Below are 12500 nucleotides of genomic sequence, written 5' to 3' on the forward strand. Positions count from 1 at the left end.
CTTGTTGTAGCGTATTGGGCATCAAACCGTCCTGGAGTGAAGCCCAGCTGCAGAATAAATGAGTTATTTTTCATCTAAATTGGCGTGTATCAAGATCTAAAGCACGGCTTCTCTGCGTCACATCTTAAAGAGATTAAAAACTTAAATAGAGATCATTTCCACCAAATTGCATCTTGTTGGAATATCAATAGCTCTATTTTTAAGCTAACAGTGTGTCATTATATGCACATTATCTTGGTGACAGAATGGCTTGAAAGTTTGAAGGCTAAAGTTTTGAATGTGGTTCCATGGCTGTGGGCCTATTCAAGGCACCTTTTCCCTGTACTGCCTGATTAATCATTTATTTAAACAAGAGATACAAGTTCCAACACATATCTTGTTCCCAGTGCTGGATGTTGGGTTTTTAACCCATCTCTGATCCCTGCGGGCCACCACAGTTATGCGTCCTAGACAGACACGCTGATCGTTAATAACCTACTCAGACACAGTCAGCCCGACTTTTTTAAGGTTTGATACTTTTTATTGTTGAGTAAGATAAGAACGTATGGGAGAGACAGGGACGACTACTGATGCTTTTAAAACAAATCAGAGATCCGCGTGTTGCTGTTGTCATCACAACTTATCACTAGGAGTTAAAGAAGATTTAATGGCTCATTTTGTGTATTCAGATGACATTCTTATCCTTTTTTTAAATCAATCGCAGTGAACTGCAGGCTGCGTTTCACTGAGAACCGTGCCGGTCTGGATCAATGCTGATGTGCCGACGGGCGCTGAAAAGGAATCAACCCACTTCTGTAGAGAGCTGTGATGGTAAAGTGTGTAGAGGGGAGTGGGGGACGATTGTGTGTGTGTGTGTGTGTGTGTGTGTGTGTGTGTGTGTTGTGTGTGTGTGTGTGTGTGTGTGTGTGTGTGTGGTGTGTGTGTGTGTGTGTATGTGTGTGTGTGTGTGTGTGTGTGGTGTGTGTGTGTGTGTGTGGTGTGTGTGTGTGTGGAGTGTGTGTGTTTGTGTGTGTGTGTGCGTTGGGGGAGTTTGCATTGTGTGCATCCAAAGTGAAACTAAAACTTTTTGGTGTGTGTCATTCACGTTTCTTGGTACCCATATATGTCGTCATGCATGTGTGTGTGTATTCTTTTTTGTTGGTGTGCATCTGTTTGTGTCTTTCTGTGAGTCTGCGTGTGCGTGTGTGTAGGGCGCCTATATTCTACATTTACCTAAACTGCAGATCTTTCCCTGCTTCATTTTGACAAATTTGTGTTTCCAGGAAGACTCTGAGGTCAGCCCAGCATCTGGTGCTACTTAGGCTTCCAATACACTCATGTCCACAAACCCACACATGCACACACGCGCACGTGCACACACAGAAACACAGACACACACATACACACAAACACACACACACAAACACACAAACACACACACACACACACTCACATTAAAATGCCCCAACAAATGCAAAATAATGTGCACACAAACAGCCAGGAGATACGTGTGTGTGTGTGTGTGTATGTGTTTGTGCGTGCATGTGTGTGTGTGTGTTTGTGTGTGTGTGTGTGTGTGTGTGTGTGTGTCTGTGTGTGTGTGTGTGTGTGTGTGTTTGTGTGTGGTGCGGGAGCTACCTCATAGATTACTAGAGACCTGAGATCCAATCAGACAGGAAGCTGTGGTTCAAGTTCCCCTGGTGACTTACAAGTGACAGTTTCAAAGTAAAAGACCTCCCTGGAAGTCTTTTACTTTGAAACTGCTTGTTTGTGCAATGACTCCAGACCTCTAAGATGTGCAGTCACAGACATGAAGGAAAATCAAGATTCAACATTCAGATTGATGATAATTCGTTCTGTGAATAGTTCAGTATTACACTGTACATTGCGATGAAAATGTACGGTTAACATGTGAGCTGCAGATGATGAAGAATCATTTTGGTTACACAATTTTACTTAATGAGTAGGAGTGGAACAAACCATTTAAAGTACATTGACATCTGGGGCTGACATGCAATGCTGAACCACTTGTACAACACAATATTGAAGTCTTTACTTGAAGTCTTTTTGAATACTTCTACTTCTAATTCAGCCAGCCCAATTCCTAAGCAATTATTCAACGTTTCGCTTCCTGTGTGTGAGTGCACGTTTGGCTGTGTGTTAGTGTGTGTGTGTGTGTGCATGTTTGGCTGTGCGTAAGTGTGTGTGTGCATACATGCTTTGGCCCCTTGTATGCACGAGTGCGGTCATTCGCACTGGGTCTTCAGATGTACTTCCCAGTGCCATTCCCGCTGGCCAGAACAAAGCACAACACCTGAGTAATTATCCTCGCTGTTTCAGCGGCCAAACCTCCTCGCCCCCCAACCAACGTCCCCCCCCCCAAACCAGACATCCACTCTTCATGTATTTAATCCTGTCACTTTTCATTGCTTCACATTTAAATCTTAAAAAGAACCGCATACATGACCAAACATGGCCAGTCTTCTTCCCCCTAAGCGATTCTACACCTCGGCAGCACTCCAGACACCGCCTCAGATCATCAATGGGTCCAGTGAAGGAAGACCAAGCAGTAGAACAACAACTCCTTCTCTCCCTCTCACGGGTTCTTCAACGGCGGGGGAAGGCGGAGAGAACGTCCTTCACAGCGTTGAGATGAGCGAAGCCAGAAGCCGGATCTCAAAAGGATCTTTATGGAAATGGGTCCTGCTCTCGGTTTGCCCTCAACCCACAGGAACGGAGGCTTCACAGCCAAGTCCTCCGGCAAACCCCAGGCCCCGCGAGGACCCGGGCCCGGAGGAGTCAACACCGGCCAGACACCGCAGGACCCCAGGTGACCGTCTGGGCGTCCACACGGGCCTGGAGCCCAGCGCCACGGTTAATCTTTAGTGGTGGAGCCACGGAGACCCAGGGTTGGGTAAAGTGTTGTTGAGTCATTTGAGCAGACGGACAGACTTGCAGTGGATGTTTCTTGGATTCAGGTCGTTCATGAGCAGGGAGGTGCGCGGCGCCTTGCTCAAGGATGCCTAACAGGTATGCGGACGTCTGGGTTTGAACCCGAAACCTTTTCAGTCATTTACATGTTTCACGTTATTTGAGTCTAAACTTTAAGGGAAGGAGGAAGCGACCTCAATATAATGGTTGATTTAAGACAGAGATTTAACCAATTTTCTCTATACATTCAAATGGGAATTTAAATAGGCGTTTGGTCGGTACAGTTGTCTGGACAATTAAAAGCACCCATTATAATCTTTTTCACATGAGACAATACATCACTATTCCTCACGCAGTGACAACGTGATCAGTCAGGGAGCCCTGACTGGGCCTGTGTGTCCGGGTCAGGCCCGTGGGCCGGGCCAGGCCATGTTAAGGTCTGCTCTCCCTGTTGAGATGTTCAGCCTGGTGCGCTGTGTTAACAGACCCCCAGCACACAGCTTCCCTCCGCAAAACTCAACCAGATGTGTCATGATGAGGCCACAGCAGTGATGGGTGTTGAACTGTGTGTGTGTGTGTGTGTGTGTGTGTGTGTTGTGTGTGTGTGTGTGTGTGTGTGTGTGTGTGGTGTGTGTGTGTGTGTGTGTGTGTGGTGTGTGTGTGTGTGTGTGTGTGTGTGTGTGTGTGTGTGTGTGTGTTTGTTGTTTCTGCAGCAACTCTACCACCACCACCACCCCCCACCATCTCCACCAACCACTACTACTATCAACCCCCCCACCATCTTCCACCACCACTACTACTATCAACCCCCCACCATCTCCACCACCACTACTACGATCAACCCCCACCATCTCCACCACTACTACTCAACCCCCCACCATCTCCACCACCACTACTACTATCACACCCCCACCATCTCCACCACTACTACTACTATCAACCCCCCACCATCTCCACCACTACTACTACTATCAACCCCCCACCATCTCCACCACTACTACTACTATCAACCCCCCACCATCTCCACCACCACTACTACTATCAACCCCCACCATCTCCACCACTACACTACACTATCAACCCCCCCACCATCTCCACCACTACTACTACTATCAACCCCCCACCATCTCCACCACTACTACTACTATCAACCCCCCACCATCTCCACCACTACGACTACTATCAACCCCCCACCATCTCCACCACTACTACTATCAACCCCCCACCATCTCCACCACTACTACTATCAACCCCCCACCATCTCCACCACTACTACTACTATCAACCCCCCACCATCTCCACCACCACTACTCTATCAACCCCCCACCATCTCCACCACTACTACTATCAACCCCCCACCATCTCCACCACCACTACTACTATCAACCCCCCACCATCTCCACCACCACTACTACTATCAACCCCCCACCATCTCCACCACTACTACACTATCACCCCCCACCATCTCCACCACTACTACTATCAACCCCCCACCATCTCCACCACTACTACTATCAACCCCCCACCATCTCCACCACCACTACTACTATCACCCCCCACCATCTCCACCACTACTACTATCAACCCCCCACCATCTCCACAACTACTACTATCAACCCCCCACCATCTCCACCACCACTACTACTCAACCCCCCACCATCTCCACCACCACTACTACTATCAACCCCCCACCATCTCCACCACTACTACTATCAACCCCCCACCATCTCCACCACTACTACTACTATCAACCCCCCACCATCTCCACCACCACTACTACTATCAACCCCCACCATCTCCACCACCACTACTACTATCAACCCCCCACCATCTCCACCACTACTACTATCAACCCCCCACCATCTCCACCACCACTACTACTATCAACCCCCCACCATCTCCACCACTACTACTACTATCAACCCCCCCACCATCTCCACCACTACTACTACTATCAACCCCCCACCATCTCCACCACTACTACTACTATCACCCCCCACCATCTCCACCACCACTACTACTATCAACCCCCCACCATCTCCACCACTACTACTACTAGCAACCCCCCACCATCTCCACCACTACTACTACTATCAACCCCCCACCATCTCCACACTACTACTACTATCAACCCCCCACCATCTCCACCACTACTACTACTATCCACCCCCCCACCATCTCCACCACTACTACTATCAACCCCCCACCATCTCCACCACTACTACTATCAACCCCCACCATCTCCACCACTACTACTACTATCAACCCCCCACCATCTCCACCACCACTACTATCAACCCCCCACCATCTCCACCACCACTACTATCAACCCCCACCATCTCCACCACCACTACTACTATCAACCCCCCACCATTCCACCACCACTACTACTATCAACCCCCCACCATCTCCACCACTACTACTACTATCAACCCCCCCACCATCTCCACCACACTACTACTATCAACCCCCCACCATCTCCACCACCACTACTACTATCAACCCCCACCATCTCCACCACCATACTACTATCAACCCCCCACCATCTCCCACCACTACTACTATCAACCCCCCACCATCTCCACCACTACTACTACTATCAACCCCCCACCATCTCCCCACCACTACTACTATCAACCCCCCACCATCTCCACCACCACTACTACTATCAACCCCCCACCATCTCCCACACTACTACTATCAACCCCCCACCATCTCCACCACCACTACTACTATCAACCCCCCACCATCTCCACCACTACTATACTATCAACCCCCCACCATCTCCACCACTACACTACTATCAACCCCCCACCATCTCCACCACTACTACTACTATCAACCCCCACCATCTCACCATCTACTACTATCAACCCCCACCCTCTCCACTACTACTACTAATCACCCCCCACCATCTCCACCACTACTACTATCAACCCCCCACCATCTCCACCACTACTACTACTATCAACCCCCCCACCATCTCCACCACTACTACTACTATCACAACCCCCCACCATCTCCACCACTATCTACTATCAACCCCCCCCATCTCCACCTACTACTACTATCAACCCCCCACCATCTCCACCACTACTACTATCAACCCCCCACCATCTCCACCACTACTACTACTATCAACCCCCCACCATCTCCACCACTACTACTACTATCAACCCCCCACCATCTCCACCACCACTACTATCAACCCCCCACCATCTCCACCACCACTACTACTATCAAACCCCCCACCATCGCCACACCACTACTACTATCAAACCCCCCACCATCTCCGACCACTACTACTACTATCAACCCCCACCATCTCCACCACCACTACTACTATCAACCCCCCACCATCTCCACCACCACTACTACTATCAACCCCCCACCATCTCCACCACCACTACTACTATCAACCCCCCACCATCTTCTCCACCACTACTACTATCAACCCCCCACCATCTCCACCACTACTACTATCAACCCCCCACCATCTCCACCACTACTACTACTATCAACCCCCCACCATCTCCACCACTACTACTATCAACCCCCCACCATCGTCCACCACACTACTACTATCACCCCCCCACCATCTCCACCACTACTACTACTATCAACCCCCCACCATCTCCACCCCACTACTACTATCAACCCCCCCCATCTCCACCCACTACTACTACTATCAACCCCCCACCATCTCCACCACCACTACTATCAACCCCCCACCATCTCCACCCACTACTACTATCAACCCCCCACCATCTCCACCACTACTACTACTATCAACCCCCCACCATCTCCACTACTACTACTATCAACCCCCCCCACCATCTCCACCACAACTACTACTATCAACCCCCCACATCTCCACCACTACTACTACTATCCACCCCCCACCATCTCCACCACTACTACTACTATCAACCCCCCACCATCTCCCACCACTACTACTATCAACCCCCCACCATCTCACACTACTACTACTATCAACCCCCCACCATCTCCACCACTACTACTATCAACCCCCACCATCTCCACCACTACTACTACTATCAACCCCCCACCATCTCCACCACTACTACTACTATCAACCCCCCACCATCTCCACCACCACTACTACTATCAACCCCCCCACCATCTCCACCACTACTACTACTATCAACCCCCCACCATCTCCACCACCACTACTATCAACCCCCCACCATCTCCACCACTACTACTATCAACCCCCCACCATCTCCACCACTACTACTACTATCAACCCCCCCACCATCTCACACCACTACTACTATCAACCCCCCACCATCTCCACCACCACTACTACTATCAACCCCCCCACCATCTCCACCACTACTACTACTATCAACCCCCCACCATCTCCACCACTACTACTACTATCAACACCCCCCACCATCTCCACCACTACTACTACTATCAACCCCCCACCATCTCCACCCTACTACTACTATCAACCCCCCCCATCTCCACCACTACTACTATCAACCCCCCACCATCTCCACCACTACTACTATCAACCCCCCACCATCTCCACCACCACTACTACTATCAACCCCCCACCATCTCCACCACCTACTACTACTATCAACCCCCACCATCTCCACCACTACTACTACTATCAACCCCCACCATCTCCACCACCACTACTACTATACAACCCCCCACCAGCTCCACCACTACTACTACTATCAACAACCCCCACCATCTCCACCACTACTACTATCAACCCCCCACCATCTCCACCACTACTACTACTATCAACCCCCCACCATCTCCACCACCACTACTACTATCAACCCCCACCATCTCCACCACCACTACTACATATCAACCCCCACCATCTCCTCCACTACTACTACTATCAACCCCCCACCATCTCCACCCTACTACTATCAACCCCCCACCATCTCCACCACTACTACTATCAACCCCCCACATCTCCACCACTACTACTACTATCAACCCCCCCACCATCTCCACCACTACTACTACTATCAACCCCCCACCATCTCCACCCACTACTACTACGATCGACCCCCCACCATCTCCACCACTACTACTACTATCAACCCCCCCACCATCTCCACCACTACTACTACTATCAACCCCCACATCTCCACCACTACTACTACTATCAACCCCCCCACCATCTCCACCACTACTACTACTATCAACCCCCCACCACTCCACCACTAACGACTACTATCAACCCCCCACCATCTCCACCACTACTACTATCAACCCCCCACCATCTCCACCACGACTACTACTATCAACCCCCCACCATCTCCACCACTACTACTACTATCACCCCCCACCATCTCCACCACCACTACTACTATCAACCCCCCACCATCTCCACCCTACTACTACTATCAACCCCCCACCATCTCCACCACTATACTACTATCAACCCCCCCACCATCTCCACCACCACTACTACTATCAACCCCCCACCATCTCCACCACTACTACTACTATCAACCCCCCACCATCTCCACCACTACTACTACTATCAACCCCCCACCATCTCCACCACTACTACTATCAACCCCCCCCCATCTCCACCACCACTACTACTATCAACCCCCCCACCATCTCCACCACTACTACTACTATCAACCCCCCACCATCTCCACCACCACTACTACTATCAACCCCCCACCATCTCCACCACTACTACTACTATCAACCCCCCCCCCACCATCTCCACCACCCCTACTATCAACCCCCCACCATCTCCACCACTACTACTATCACCCCCCACCATCTCCACCACTACTACTATCACCCCCCACCATCTCCACCACTACTACTACTATCAACCCCCCACCATCTCCACCACCACTACTATCAACCCCCCCACCATTCTCCACCACCACTACTATCAACCCCCCACCATCTCCACCACTACTACTATCAACCCCCACCATCTCCACCACTACTACTACTATCAACCCCCCACCATCTCCACCACTACTACTATCAACCCCCCACCATCTCCACCACTACTACTATCAACCCCCCACCATCTCCACCACTACTACTACTATCAACCCCCCACCATCTTCCCACTACTACTACTATCAACCCCCCACCATCTCCACCACTACTACTACTATCAACCCCCCACCATCTCCACCACTACTAACTACTATCAACCCCCCCACCATCTCCACCACTACTACCTATCAACCCCCCACCATCTCCACCACTACTACTACTATCAACCCCCCACCATCTCCACCACTACTACTATCAACCCCCCACCATCGCCACTACTACTACTACTATCAACCCCCCACATCTCCACCACTACTACTACTATCAACCCCCCACCATCTCCACCACCACTACTATCAACCCCCCACCATCTCCACCACTACTACTACTATCAACCCCCCACCATCTCCACCACTACTACTACTATCAACCCCCCACCATCTCCACCACTACTACTATCAACCCCCCACCATCTCCACTACTACTACTACTATCAACCCCCCCACCATCTCCACCACTACTACTACTATCAACCCCCCACCATCTCCACCACTACTACTATCAACCCCCCACCATCTCCACCACTACTACTACTATCAACCCCCCACCATCTCCACCACTACCTACTACTATCAACCCCCCACCATCTCCACCACCACTACTACTATCAACCCCCCACCATCTCCACCACTACTACTACTATCAACCCCCCACCATCTCCACCACCACTACTATCAACCCCCCACCATCTCCACCACTACTACTATCAACCCCCCACCATCTCCACCACTACTACTACTATCAACCCCCCACCATCTCCACCACCACTACTACTATCAACCCCCCACCATCTCCACCACCACTACTATCAACCCCCCACCATCTCCACCACTACTACTATCAACCCCCCACCATCTCCACCACTACTACTATCAACCCCCCCACCATCTCCACCACTACTACTATCAACCCCCCACCATCTCCACCACCACCACTACCATCAACCCCCCCACCACCTCCACCACCTTTCCTTCCATTTTCCACTACGTCCAAAATTGTTGCTCCTCCTTATATTCTGTCCAGGATTTCTAGCCCCCCGCTCCCCCCCCCCCCCCTCTCCCCCCGCCCCCCCCGATCCCCCATGCCCTCGGGGTCTACATACGGAATTAATTATCATTTTCATTTTCCCCTTTTTCTCTCAAAGCTCACTCCACTGCACCACCCTACGCGTCTCCTGTACGCCCCCAACCACCCCTCCCCCCTCCACCCCTCCACCCCTCCAAACCTCCAACCCTCCTCCGCCCCCCCTCCACTCCTCCACCCCTACAGCCCTCCCACCCTCCTCCGCCCCCCCCTCCACCCCTTCACTCCTCCACCCCTCCACTCCTCCACCCCTCCTACCCTCCTCCGCCCCCCCCTCCACTCCTCCACCCCTACAGCCCTCCTACCCTCCTTCGCCCCTCCTCCACCCCTCCAACCCTCCCCTCCTCCACCCCTCCACTCCTCCACCCCTCCTACCCTCCTCCGCCCCCCCCTCCACCCCTCCACTCCTCCATTCCTCCACTCCTCCTCCACCCCCTCCTCCCTCCCCTTCTCCACCACTCCTCCACCCCTCCTACCCTCCTCCTCCACCCCCCCCATCCCTCCTCCACCCCTCCTACCCTCCTCCTCCACCCCTCCACCCCCCCACCCCTCCTCCACCCCTCCTACCCTCCTCCGCCCCACCACTCCTGTCTACCTTACAGCTGGTGTTTTGGATTAGTCAAATAGCTCCTGTCAAATCCACTGATCGCTCTGCATTGCCACCCACTGAGCTGGGTTTCACACACACACACACACACACACACACACACACACACACACACACACACACACACACACACACACACACACACACACACACACACACACACACACACACACACACACACACACACACACACACACACACACACACACACACACACACACACAGACGCACGGACGCACGGATGAACGGACATCCTGGTGTCTACGACGGGTATGTGTGTGTCGAGGTGTCTCAGCGGCCGGCGGTACGGGGTTGCCACGGTTACAGGGGTATGATTCTCCTCTCTTCAAATTCAATTTTTTTTTTTTACCGTGAACTTCATCTGTGGTCAGGCACATACAAACAAGACATACTTCAACAATAAATTATTAGTAATAATCGTGTACGAGAATAAATTAATTCTTAAAAGCTAAAAAACACCCTGAGGGTAGGGGTGGAGGTATAGGGAGGGAGAATAGATTGTTAGGTGGTGGAAGGTGAAGGTTCTGAAGTGATGGGTTGGGTTGGGTGGGATGGGGGGGCTTACTGTTCATTCACCAGCCTGATGGATGCTGGAACAAAGGTGGACATGGCTCGTTAGGTTCTTAGGGGCAGGGAACGAAGTCTCCTTCCTGAAGGTAGCAGATGGTACTGGTTGTTGAGGTTATGGGTGGGGTCCGATATGATCCTTCTACTTTTCCTGATGGCCTGTTTTTCATGTATGGCTGTGAGAGTGGTCTGTGGTTGTCCAATGAACTTCCCACTCCTCTTTATGATCCTGTTAAGGGGACATTTGTTCAGCTCACTCAGGGAAACAAACCATGGCAGGATGCTGAAGGTGACGGTGGATTGAATGAAGCAGTTGTAAAATGACTGGAGTATTGACTTGTCGACTTGCCGCAGGTATTGTTGACATTTCTTGAAGATGCGATCTGTATTACTTTTGAGGGTGAGCTTGAGATCAATGATGGAACCAAGCTATTTGTATTCTTCCAGGTCCGGCGAAGCGTGGTGCGGTTGTGGGGGCTGTGTGTTCACACCTTGTGGGGAAAAATTTCTGAGAGCATGATCAAGATGATCATGACATATCACCGGTCTTTAAAGGAGTCTTGCACATCTTTTGTCCTCTCTCTTGCTCTCTCCTCCTCTCTCCTTGACCTCCAGCCTTCAAAACACCTCTCTCCTTCTTTGGGGTTCCTTTTTATTTCATCATCTTTTATTTTATTTTTGCTTTGGGTGTGGACTCTGAAAGCCGCACGTCTGGTCAGAGAAAATACAATTAAGATATCATTCACACTCACGCACACTCAGCACACTCACACACATACACACACACACACACACACACACACACACACACACACACACACACACACACACACACACACACACACACACACACACACACACACACACCTTCTATCAGTCTATGTTAGCCACAACCTAAACATTACTGAGGTTATATTTCAAATTGCTTAATAAATATATACATAAAGTATAAGTAACCGTTTGACTTTGACTGCTCTCCATCTCGCTGTGTGAAAGTGCGTGTGTGTGTGTGTGTGTGTGTGTGTGTGTGTGTGTGTGTGTGTGTGTGTGTGTGTGTGTGTGTGTGCCTGTATAATCTTCCACAAAAATACTCTTGGGTAGATGTATAGTACATTGGCGTATTCATATTTTCCCCAAAGATAAATGTTCACGTCATGTTTTGCCTTAAACAAGCCATGCATTGTCCTTATCTGTTTTCCATCCTCTCTCTCTCTCTCTCTCTCTC

Source organism: Gadus chalcogrammus, chromosome 4 (genome assembly GCF_026213295.1).
Source record: "Gadus chalcogrammus isolate NIFS_2021 chromosome 4, NIFS_Gcha_1.0, whole genome shotgun sequence".
In the NCBI taxonomy this organism is placed as follows: Eukaryota; Metazoa; Chordata; class Actinopteri; order Gadiformes; family Gadidae; genus Gadus; species Gadus chalcogrammus.